The sequence below is a fragment of the Pteronotus mesoamericanus genome, unplaced genomic scaffold (genome assembly GCF_021234165.1).
Source record: "Pteronotus mesoamericanus isolate MK-2021 breed Mesoamerican mustached bat unplaced genomic scaffold, CSHL_Meso_final contig_230, whole genome shotgun sequence".
Taxonomy (NCBI): domain Eukaryota; kingdom Metazoa; phylum Chordata; class Mammalia; order Chiroptera; family Mormoopidae; genus Pteronotus; species Pteronotus mesoamericanus.
This window is the reverse complement of record NW_026555096.1, coordinates 2162791-2174630: the sequence shown is the minus strand read 5'-3', so window position 1 is coordinate 2174630 and position 11840 is coordinate 2162791. Positions and strand designations below refer to the sequence as shown.

Here is an 11840-nt window from a genome sequence, read left to right as displayed (position 1 = left end):
TTAAACCCAATTTCTGCTGGAGCACAGAGGGATGATCAAGAAGAGGTTATATCACTCTAGTCCACTTCTGGTTCTAAGTACTCCAGGATTTCAAATCTCCTCTTATATTTGATATTATTGATCACTCTTGTCTTCTTGTTTTCCTCTTTCCTTCTACCTCCCTGGCAGCTCCTTTGCAGGCTTATCCTCTCCATGGCCATTCAATGCTGAAGTTCCTCAAGATTTGCCCCGGCCTTCCTCTCTTCTTGTTCACTACCCTCTCTCCCTCAGGAGTTAGCCTTCGGTAAGGATGAGTCAGGTCTAGGCTAACTCATCCTTACCCAAGGCTTCAAGTCATGACTATCTGTCTATTATTAATCTCTTATCTACCTGAGCTCAGCCCTGTATACCCAACTACTTAACATCTCTTTTGGGTAGATGAAAAGCCTTCAAACTACCTGCTTTCATGGTTTTTTCACTCAATACCTGTCCTCTTTCCATTTCAGTGAACGAGCACCAACATCCATTCTTTGCCCACAAGCAGGAAACCTATGGCTTTTTTTTTTTTTTGATGATTATCTCTCCTTCACTGTCCACCTAATCCATCACCACCTTCTGTGCACCGAATCTCCTAAATTGTCCTCAGAACCTTCTTTCTGTTTCCGTGACCATCACCCTATACCAAGCCTCTACCTCTGCCATTCAGACTACTTAAGATGCCATTCTGACCATGACAGCTCCTTTGCATAAGCATGTCATGGGCTTCCCACTGCACTTAGGATAAAGACAAGATGTTTAACATGGGTAGATGGCTGCATCAAGTTTGGTTCTTTTCCATTTTCCCCAACTTTATTTAATAGCTCCTTCTTCCTTGTTCTTCCAGCAGCACTGGCCTTTCCTGAATTTTTCCAACTAACTCAATTCCCTTTTTACACAGGTCCCTTGCACACCAAGTTACCACTGTTTGAAATATTTTCTATCTAGTTAAATCTATTCTCAGCTCAAGAGGCAGTTCCTTAATTATCAATTTCCTAGCTTTATTAATTCTATCAATTGGTTTCATAATACTATATGTATCCATATCAAGTTCTATCAATATTATATTCACTGATCACTTCGCATTTGTTACTCTTATTGTTTCCATATCACAATGGTTAAGTCTATAAGCTCCATTGTGTTGCTAGTGCTAGCACAGTGCCTGGCACAGAATCAAGCTAGAGATAATTACTGGAGAAGTAAAGAAAAAAAATAAAGAAGCCTGAGAGGGAGCAAAGGAATGGGGAGAGAATAAATGAACAAATGCTCACATCTATACTCCACTTCAGAATCACTGGAAACAGGCCATCTCAACATGACATGGGAAGATAGCCTATTCAGGGGTGTCCAACCCATAGCCCAGGGCCGCATGTGACCCAGGATGGCTATGAATGTAGCCCAACACAAAATCGTAAATTTACTTAAAACATCACGAAATTTTTTTGTGACTATGTGTTGCAATGTATTTCAAGTGTGGCCCAAGACAACCCCTTCCAGTGTGGCCCAGAGACACCAGAATGTTAGACACCCCTGGAATTCACCCATTTATTCAACAAATATTTGTTTATTACTCATTCATTCATTATTAAAGTAACATACTTTTTCTGATTATGAAACTAACTGTTCCATTTGGAAACTGTGAAAAAAATATTCAAAGTATTGTAGGAAGAACCAATTCACCTTTTATTCTACAGTCCAATGATGATGTGTTAATATAATTTGGCATATTTCTTCTCAGGTTTTTTCTGTATATATATATATATATAGAGAGAGAGAGAGAGAGAGAGAGAGAGAGAGCATATAAGTGGGATCATTTTTTATATATAAACATGCTTCTTTTAATATATTAGGAACACTTTCTTGCGTTTAGAATTCCTTGAATACATCGCATTTACATTGCTAAAATGCATACTATTGCATAGATGTATGTAATTTAAACACCTTCCCACTCATTGTTGGCTATTTAAGGGCTAGCGAATTTGTCTTTTTTAAAAGATTTCTTTATTTTTAGACACAGGGGAAGGGAGAGAGAAAGAGAGGGAGAAAAACATCAATGTATGGTTGCCTACTGGAGACCTGGCCCGCAACCCAGGCATGTACCTTGACAGGGAATCAAAGGGCAACCCTCTGATTTGCAGGCCCGCACTCAATCCAACACCATCCAGGGTTGTTTTTTGTTTGTTTTTTTTTTAAGATTTTATTTACCATTTATCATTTCTGTAACTAACACATACGCTTTTTGAGGGCCCAGAGATAAATACGTAATGCACAGACTCTTATAGGGGGCGGACTTTGGGAAACCAGGAAGCAGCTTTATCAGGTGTCTGAAGAGAACTCATTTGCTTGTGGGTTGCTGGGCCCAGGACAGGTGTTCTCAGAATGTAACATATTGTCGGTCAAAGTAACGAGCTCTTCCTTAAGTGTGTGCCTGGCTCCTGAGGAGACTTCGGCTTCATCACACCTTACCTCCAAAGCTTGGGGCGAAAAGAACCTGAACCTTTGGCTCAGACCAACAGACAGCCCCGGGGAAGTTGCGGAGACGCACGGCCACGCGCCGCCACGTGCCAGGAGCGGGGCCCCGCCCCCGCCCCCGCCACTATCCGCCACGCCCCCAAACGACGCACACTCAAGCTCTCCCACGGCTCCTCCTCCAGGCGACCTCCGCAAGTCCTCCCGGCTCCTGAGTAGCTCCGCCCCCAGACTGCGGGCCCCGCCCCCGCAATCCGGGCCCCGGGGTTCAGGAGGCGCAGAGGCGGTGCCCTGCGCGATGACGTAACCGGGCGTGCGCAGTGACGGCTCGCGTCCCTGTTACTCAGCGGAGCGGCCGAGGCCGGACGACGCGGTCCGAAAAGCAAAGCAGTGAGGTGCGTTGGGTAACGGCTGCGGCGACGTACCGGACAGCACCGGTCCCCCCCAGCAGGCTTTCTTGTCGCCGTTCGCTGTGCTGCTGGGTGAGTGCCAAGGATGCCGCAGGACCGGTCGGCCGACGGCCCCGCCGTGTTTATGTTATTGTGCCGCCGCCTCTGCCGCCGCCTTCTCCGCCGTGACCCCCCCCTCCAGGGAGTGGGGGCGGGAGCGCTCGGGGGGCGCGCGGCGGGCGGGGGCGGCGCGGGAACAATAGCGGGCCAGGAGGCCGGGGCCGCCCTGGGGCTGCGGGACCCCTGCACGCCCCGGCCATTCGCTCGTAGTCTGCTGCCACAGCTCCTCCCGCCCGTCCTCGCGCGGGTCCCACGTCCACGTCGATAGCGGGAAATGGAGCGGTGAGGGGGGGCGAGGAAAGGTGGGTGGCAAGTTCTGAAACACTTTGGCAAAGGTAGGGACTGAGGCGCCTGGGTGGCCTGCAGCGCCCAGGCTACAACGCTACGGTGGGCACCCGCGAGGAGCGCTCGGGTCTCCTGGTCCCTATGCCTGCCCACCTTCCACGGGGATCGTGTTTTGTTTTTCGGTGGTTTCTTTGTGCTAACGTTCTGGGCGAGCGAGGCGCCGAATAAGGCCAGGGTGGCCTTCAGTTCTGGGCTGCGAGGGAGAGCCAGCGCCCTTGGCTCGGGCGGGAATTGTTCATCATCAAGCTCCGGCAGTTTCGGTGGTCAGCGCGCATTTCTCTTGAGGGTCACTTGCTGGTGACCTTTTAACTTTTTCACCCCACCCTCCCCTCCCTCCCTCCCTCCCTCCCTCCTTCCCACCTAGCCACCAATCGCTTTGTGTTGTACTTGTGTTCCCAATCCATACGTGGTAGATCCAACTCCATTTTAAAGTATTTTGATTAACACTTTTCATTTTAATTTCTGAAAGTTCCTCATCAGATGTTTACTGTGAACTTAGTGACATGCTGAGTGCTTAATAACAGTGTCCAGTTGTTACTATTTTTATCTCTGAAATTCGGTGATTTTTCCAGTAGAACTTTGGTCTGTCAGTACCTTATGTTTAAACAAGTACCTTCTTGGCAATTAGAACATATTTGTTTGTTTGTTTCATTCATTCATTCATTCATTCATTGAGCCACTGTTCAGTAATATATCCTGATGGAGATTCTCAACCATGGTTGCTGATGCCAATTCAAATGCCAACAGTAATCCCCAGTTTGAGAAGCAGTGAGGAAGGAAACTTGATTCAGTGCAAGCAGCTCAATAGTGTTGTAGCGGATTGTGAAAAAAGCACAGCTCTAGAATATGTCTGGGGCCAGTCCCCTTTCCTGATGGTCCGCAGGGCTCCCCATTCGGTGTGTCACTTCATGTAGGGAGACACAGTCTTAAGGCCTGACCTTGAGCCATTGGGAAGCCGGCTTATAAGGACAGAAGTTTCCTTCTCTGGTCCCTGTTTGGTCCATCCTCATGCAAATGAGGGCTCAGAACCATAATGGTTTGATTGGCCCAAAAGGAACTGCCCTGATTGGTCAAAATAAGCTGCTCTGATTGATTAGAGCTGTGCAGCTCTGATTGGATGGGGAAAGTATCAGTACTATTTGTTAGAATAGGATTCCAGGAACTCCATCTTAAGGGCTGGGTTAGATGGCAGAAGTACAGTGCAGGCAGACAGTAGTGCAAAGGTAAGTAGTTAAGTGCAGAGAGGCAGCCTTCCCACAACGCGTAGTTTGCTTGAGAGGCTCCTGTGCAGAAATGACTGCTAATCTGCTTTTTTAAAATTTGAGCCGTTAGTCACCAGGAGACTTTCTTAGTAGGTGTCTTTTTTTTTTCTTCAGGCTTCACAAGAATTTCAGGGTGAAAAGAAATATCCTTTAATGGGAGATGATGCTTTAAAATGTAATAGATGTACTTATTTTTAAATTGAATTTATTAGCAGGATATTGGTTAATAAAATTATGTAGGTTTCAGGTGTACAATTCTATAATATTTCACCAGTATTTCTTCCTCTTGCCCCAAGTCAAGTCTCCTTCCATCATTGTTTATCTCCCCCCTTATCCTCTTCTACCTCCTCACACCCCATTTCTCTTTGGTAATCACTGTACTCTTGTCTGTGTCAGTGAGGGTTTTTTGTTTTTGTTTTTTGGTTTTTTTTTTTTGCTTAATTCTTAACCTTTTGCACCCAACTCTCCAACCCCCGCATGCATCTGACAGATGTCAGCCTTTTCTCTGTATCTATGAGTTTATTTGTTTTGCTTGTTAGTTTATTTTGTTCATTAGATCCCATGTATAAGTGAAATCATATGGCACTTGTCTTTCTCTGACTGGCTTATCTCACCTAGCATGATGCTTTCCAGGTCCATCCATGCTGTCACAAGAGGTAAGAGTTCCTTCTTTTTTATGGCCAAGTAATATCCTATTGCAATTTGAAGGAATATACAAGATGTACCCCGGTGTTCATTGGATTATTACTGACAACTAACCATAATTTGAAAGCAGCCCAAGTGACCAAGTAAATGGATAAAAAAGCTGGGTCACATTAACACAACAGATGTACTTTTAAATAAAGTGGTTATACTGGGTAGGGCAAAAGTAGGTGTACAGTTGTGAGTAGGCAAACCATAGAGTTTATTCTTGTATTATTAATAATTAAATTGTATTATTTTCCATATGAACAACTATAAACCTGCTTTTCCCCTACTCTGTATAAGGGATATGTGTTAAAGAAGATACAGTTTTATTCTGGTCATTTTAGTATCTTTTAGTAGTAGATCTGCAACTTCTAGTGTAATATTATATTAGAAAGTAGAGTTAGATTTAGTCTAAATATGCAACAGCTTTTATTTATTTCCAAATTTAATCTTTCAGTCTTACAGCCTTATAGTCTTACAGTCTTTTGTACTGTTTGCCTCAGATTTTCCTGCCATGCGTTAAACCTAGGGGGTCAGATGCTGTAAGTGAACATGTTTTAGTTCTGTGCCTGACAAAAAGAAGCAGCCAATGTGAGACTTCTTTAAGGACGTGCCTGTCTTGCATCTGTGTCTCCAGCCCCTAGCCTGAAATACTAGTAAGTGTTTAATAAAAGTCAGGTTGGTGAAAAGCTCTTTACAATTAATAGTATTTAAAATCAAATCTTAAAAAAAAAAAAAAAAAAAAAAAAAAAACATTTAATGTTCTCCGTGAAGGTTTGGAAACCTTATTCAAAATGTCACTTTCAAATGGCTAAATAATCAGTTCATATATGTTATCCGTCATGGCAGTAGTGGCTTTTGAATTACTTCAGTATCAATCATGTTTTTATCACTTTTAAACCATTCACTATTCTAAAAACCTTGTCTAAAATGTGTCTACATGTGTATGTGTATTACTCCCCCTGCGCGCGCGCGCACACACACACACACAGTGATATTTCAACAAGGATCTACACACACACACACACACACACACACAGAGTGATATTTCAACAAGGATCTGAAATGGTTGCATTTATCCTTTTGTGACTGTTATGTGAAAAGTTTCTGATGATTCCTTTAAGTAGAAAAGTTAGAACAAAGGAAACAAGCTGCATAAAAGTTTTATTAGAAATCATTAATTTTAAATTCTTCCTTTTACTAATGCTACTGGTAAAGCATTTCAGCTGAAAATTCAAAATAATATCAATTTGTTCAAGTTACATTTCATTTCTGGTCACTATGTAATTAATTTTAGCATTTGTTTTGGATATTAAAGAATTTGAGGTGAGCTTATCATCTGATGCAGAGAACAAATAAATAAGAAAATGATACTTTAGTAGAATAATGGATGAGACTCTTGAGATACCAAACTTTTATTGCTTTACCTAGTTAGGTATGTCAGATTCTAGTAAGGATTACTGGTATGAATCCTTTAGCAGTAGCTCACTGTCAGGCCATATGTGAAACCAGAATTTTTTTGGTTTCGATTTTCTGTTGGCTTTTTTTAACTTACAGCATTGTTGAAATATAATTTGCCCTTTTAGAATGTACATTACTACAATCCCAGGACATTTTCATCACTCCAAGAAGAATCCTCACACCCTGTAACAGTCACTCCCTGTTCCCCTGTAAATGATGTTTAAAGGTAAAGATAGCACTAATTCTGTTTGTAAATATATTCCATTAATTTGTTTCAAAGTGGCTCCCTTTAGGTGTCCTGGTAGAGTTAGATCTTGGGAGAAAGACCACTTGGAAAGGAAATTAGTTTAAGAATAAATTCTACCCCAGTTACTAAGGTCAGAATCTTAACTATTTGTTCAGTGCCTAATATTATGGGCATGACTGTGAAGATATTAAATGCTTAGTGAAACAACTTGAAGTAATTAAGTTACTAGTCAAACTATCCTCATTGTAATTCTTGTTTAATTCGTCATTAAATTGATTTTTTACTTACTTTAGTCATCTAGATAAGTTGAGATGCATTGTTGCAGCTGTAGAAATGTAATGTCTGACGTTAAGATGCCAGCTTCTAGAGGTCTCTGGTCAGGTCAGTGGTATGGATAAGTACCCTTTCTGATCCATGTAGTGCAAGGAAGTCATTATAGCCACAAAGCTTTAGATATGAATCATTTGCCTATTTCAGTGAGCTGTGGTGCTTACTGTCTTAATCCTGCACTTCTTACATGAACATTCAGAAGCTGTGTCTTCTTATTCTAATGAGATTAACTTGAACTTTTATATCAGAAATGAGTTCTGAATCAATAGATTTTACTACCTAAACAGTTACAGGAATATTGAAATAAGAGTTACTCTATCATTCAGGGCAGTAGGTGGAATCAAGGCAGAGAGGAATCAGACCTGTCATCTGGACTTTGTCATCAACAAGCTCTTGAGCCTTCGACAAATTGTTTAAACTTTCTGGATTTAGAACTCTTAAGACTGTTGGAACAATTTTTTTTTTTAATGGAAAGATTGTTCTCCAGATAGGTGGTTCTTCAGCAAACATACTGGGACAAAAAGAGCCTTATTAGGTGATAATCCAAGAATCCCATGTCAAGAACAGCAGTGAAAGTTAGGCTTTTTGTAATTTTCAGAAGCAGAGTAAATTGTTGAGTCGGATATTTTCTGTAATATTCATATGTATAAAACAAATAAAAAGCTTCACTGTAAGCTGGGAGTTCTTTCATGGATAGATTTTATGCATGCCACAGCTCTACATTTACTAACAAGACTACGCTCAGAGAGTTAGTGGAAGATGTGAAAATGAAAAATGTATTAGCCTTACGAAGCTTATGATCAGGGATGGGACTTAAGGCATAGTGAAACAGTGAATTTATGTTCTTTTAAAAGAATTAGGAGAAGTCTTCCCCCAAACAAATATCTACCACGAATCTCTAGGCAGGCTAAGACCTTTTAGGCTAAGAGTGTGATAAGACCTTTTAGAAAACTTAATAGCTGCCATTCTTTTTCAGCTTGGTGAGTTATATCACACTAAAGCAAATACAGCACAAATATATGGTGTATCCTGTTACCCTTTGGTTAAAATCTACCAATTCTTTAGAAAGTTAAGGAGCCCAAACTTAATAGTGCTTGCTAGCATGGGCTTTAGGGTCAGCCCTGAGTTCCAATCCATGCTCCACATCTAGCTAACTCTATGGCATAAGCTACTTTAGGTTATGTAACATCTTTACCTGTTTTGTCACCTGTCAAATTAGAAGAATAATAGTACATAATCAATCTCACAGGGTTGTGAGGTTTATATAAGGTACAACATGTCCCATGCCTGGAACAGTAGATGTGAGGATTCAGGAAATTTTATCTGTTGTTATCACTTATTATTTTTATCTTAGAAAAAATGCAAAATGCTAAGTAAATTTAAAACCAGCTTGATGTATAATATACATTCACATCCTCCAGAATATGCCCATTGTTTCCCTCTGCATCTCTAAGGAGTTTTATTTAAAATCTGATGGTCTCATCTAATCTGAATTGACTGAAATGATTTACATTTGGACCAGTTATCCTCTTTGCCTTAAAAATTGGAACTGTTCCAAAGGCATAAGTTAAAAGCAAATGTTTTTGCCTTATTCTCAAAGGGGTTTTTTTTGCCACTTTGCATCTCCTTATTGCAGAGAATTGCCTAAACTTTCCTCAGTTTATTTTGATAGATAACTAAAGGAATGGGAAGCCAGGAGCTGGGAATAGTTTTATCATGTTCCCACATTTGAAGAAAATGAGATGCTCTCTGATCTTTTAAATTTAATCTTACTGATGATATCTTTGACTCTATATGAAGATTGCAGATTTATCAGAGACTAGGTAACCACACCAGTTCATTAAGCATTTTCTAGAAGTCTAGAAAAATGAGGGAGGTAACATGTGGAAATACTATCTTTTTTTATGTATTTCTAAGTTTTCTGTATATTATTCCTATTTTTATAGCAATATATCAGATTTCTTGCTCCTTCTTGAGACAACTGTGAAATAATGCTGGCTTTGCACAGGAAATATTTATTGAGACTAAATATTAATAGGTATTAAGTGATGTGAGAGCCAATCAGTCTTGTCTTTTAGTGAGCATAACTTTACGAGAGATAAGGGCAAACATTAAGTGCATTTATGTCCTGACAAAATGAACCAAATATAGTCATTTTATTAGGAATTTTGTTAGTCTTCAGGCCTGACAGCTGGACATTGGGGCATTTGGAGACATCTAAATTATGCATCCCTGATTGCCGAGAGACCCAAGCCCCAGCTCATTTCTGGAGGCACTAGAAAAGAAAAAAACAGCTCCTCTTTTTAAATTATACTTAGTAGAGAAACCACACAAAAAAAGTCTTCTTTCCTAATTTCTGTTTAAAATTGAAAGTGTGGTACAGATTAGTCAAAATCTAAATCACATGAAAAGGTGAACCTTACAGTCACCTCAAGTCTATTTTGGAACAGTGAGGTATCAAAATGAGTGTATGAAAAGCATGTAGGAGAAAAGATGCTCCTCAAGGACTAACTGGAGTCCTCAAACTCTTCCTTATTGAAGCTCTGAACACTTTAATATTAGATCTGTGCTGGGAGCACTTCTTAAGCCTTTTTCTAGTATTGAGTAGAGTGGGCTTCACTCTGTCCTATTGCTGAGAGACCAAAGCCACAACATATTTCTAGGGACACTAAAAAAGAAAAATAGCCAAGAACACCTGCTTTGCTTGGCACAAGACATCAAAAACATCCATGTTGCTATTTTCTAAAAGCTGTTAATGGAAGTGGAAACTCCCATTTCCTTGACTTGTTCCTGAGAGGGTAACTCTGAAACTGCATTTGGGTCAACCAAAAGTGAGATAAAGGAAAGTCACCATTGTGTAGATGTCCCTGTAACTTAAGAAAGGGTCACTTTATAGTAGAAACAAACAAAAACCAACGACTTTGTCTGCTGCTGTTGAGAGTGAGTTTTAGTGATTTTATTTTATTTACTTTTTATTTATCTTTTAACTAAGTGGTGTATTGACTTTGATTCAAAATTCCAAAGATTTAAAAAGACACCCAATAAAAAGTTTCCTTTCCATCCTGTGCAGCCACCCAGTTCCTCTACATGGAAATGGTATTGTTTCTGAGACTCTTTCCAAAGATAGTTTATGTATGTGCGAGTAAATAGATACACAATTCCTTGTCCAAAACCCTTGGTCCATATGTATTTCAGAATTTTAGTTTTTGGGAGGGCCAGTGTGGGGGTGATTATAGAAAGGTAATTACTATATTATCCAAAATCCCTAGCAAGAAGTAGCATAGCATCCCATAATCAAACACATTAATATTTCTGTATTTCTGTATTGTATTACAAATAGTACAATAAGTAAATATCATAAAGAGTCTTATGGAATTTTTTCCTCAGGTTTTGATACCATATGGGTTTGTACTAAAACTTATTTTTAAAAAACTTATTTTTCAGAGGTTTATGGAGTTCAGATTGCCAGTGAGGGATTGTGTGTCTTACATAGTATATAATGTATGCCCTGTGCCCTCCCCCTTCCCTTCTTAATTTCAGTTGTTGCATACCATGCACCTTACCTTCACCTTTTCTTTTTAAGTTAACAGTATAGCTTAGAGATGATTTTATATTAATCATATCAGTACATAAATAGTATGCTTTTTTTTTTTTAAAAAAAAAACACCTTCATGGTATACCATTTTTCTTAGTCAGCTTGGGCTACTATAACAATACCATAGACTGGGTGGTTGAAACATTTATTCCTCACAGTTCTAGAGGCTGGGAAGTTGAGAGTCAAGATGCCTAGAGATTTGGTTCCTGGTGATACCTTTTCCTGGCTTGCAGATGTCACCTTCTTACTGTGTCCTCAATGGAGAGAGTGTTCTGCTCTCTCTTCCTCCTTTCATGACACTAATGTCATTATGGGCCCATATCTTCTTGGCCTCTTGTAAACCTAATTACCTCCCAAAGTCCCACTTCCACCTACCAGGCATTAGGGCTTCAACATACGAATTTTGGGAAGACAGAAGAATTCAGTCCATAATATAATACAGGTATAACATTTATTTAACTAGCCCTTTTTGATGTAAATTTAGATTGTTTTCAGTCTTTTGCTATCAAAAGCTGTGATGCAGTGGATTATCCAGTACATACATCATTCCACAGTTGTATAGAAATGTATAGAATACATTCCCAGAAATGGAATTGCTAGGTCATAATGTGCACATACAACTTTGATAGATATTGCTAAAGTGCCATATGTAGAGGTTGTTACAAATTATGATCAGCAGCACTGTATGCAGATGCTTGCTTCTTTCCTCATCGCCATCGTGAGTGAGATTAAACATCTTTTGTCTTTTAAGGGCTCTTTATATTTTTATTGTGAACTCTTCATATCCTTGTCTGCTTTTCTACCTCTTTGTTACTTTTTCGTATGTTTGTAGGACTTGTTTTTATATTAGGGAAAATAGCTCTATGCTAGCTTTTGGAAGTATTTTCCCCAGTTTATTGTTTGCTTTTTGAATTTGTCAT

The 11840-nt window shown here is 39.9% G+C and overlaps 1 protein-coding gene across 6 annotated transcripts in view; it reads left to right on the top strand.

Moving 5' to 3' along the window:
- Positions 1-2812: 2812 nt before the first annotated feature.
- Positions 2813-11840, top strand: part of MAPK8 (mitogen-activated protein kinase 8) — a 119815-nt gene continuing 110787 nt past the window's right edge. For 3 of the 6 annotated variants that reach the window (XM_054572383.1, XM_054572385.1, XM_054572389.1), the window contains exon 1: positions 2813-2966. The gene's annotated coding sequence lies outside the window, so the exon portion shown is untranslated. Of the gene's footprint in view, positions 2967-4240; positions 5257-5924; positions 5944-11840 lie in introns of those variants that run through there. The other 3 variants (XM_054572386.1, XM_054572387.1, XM_054572388.1) reach the window with 3 other exon arrangements.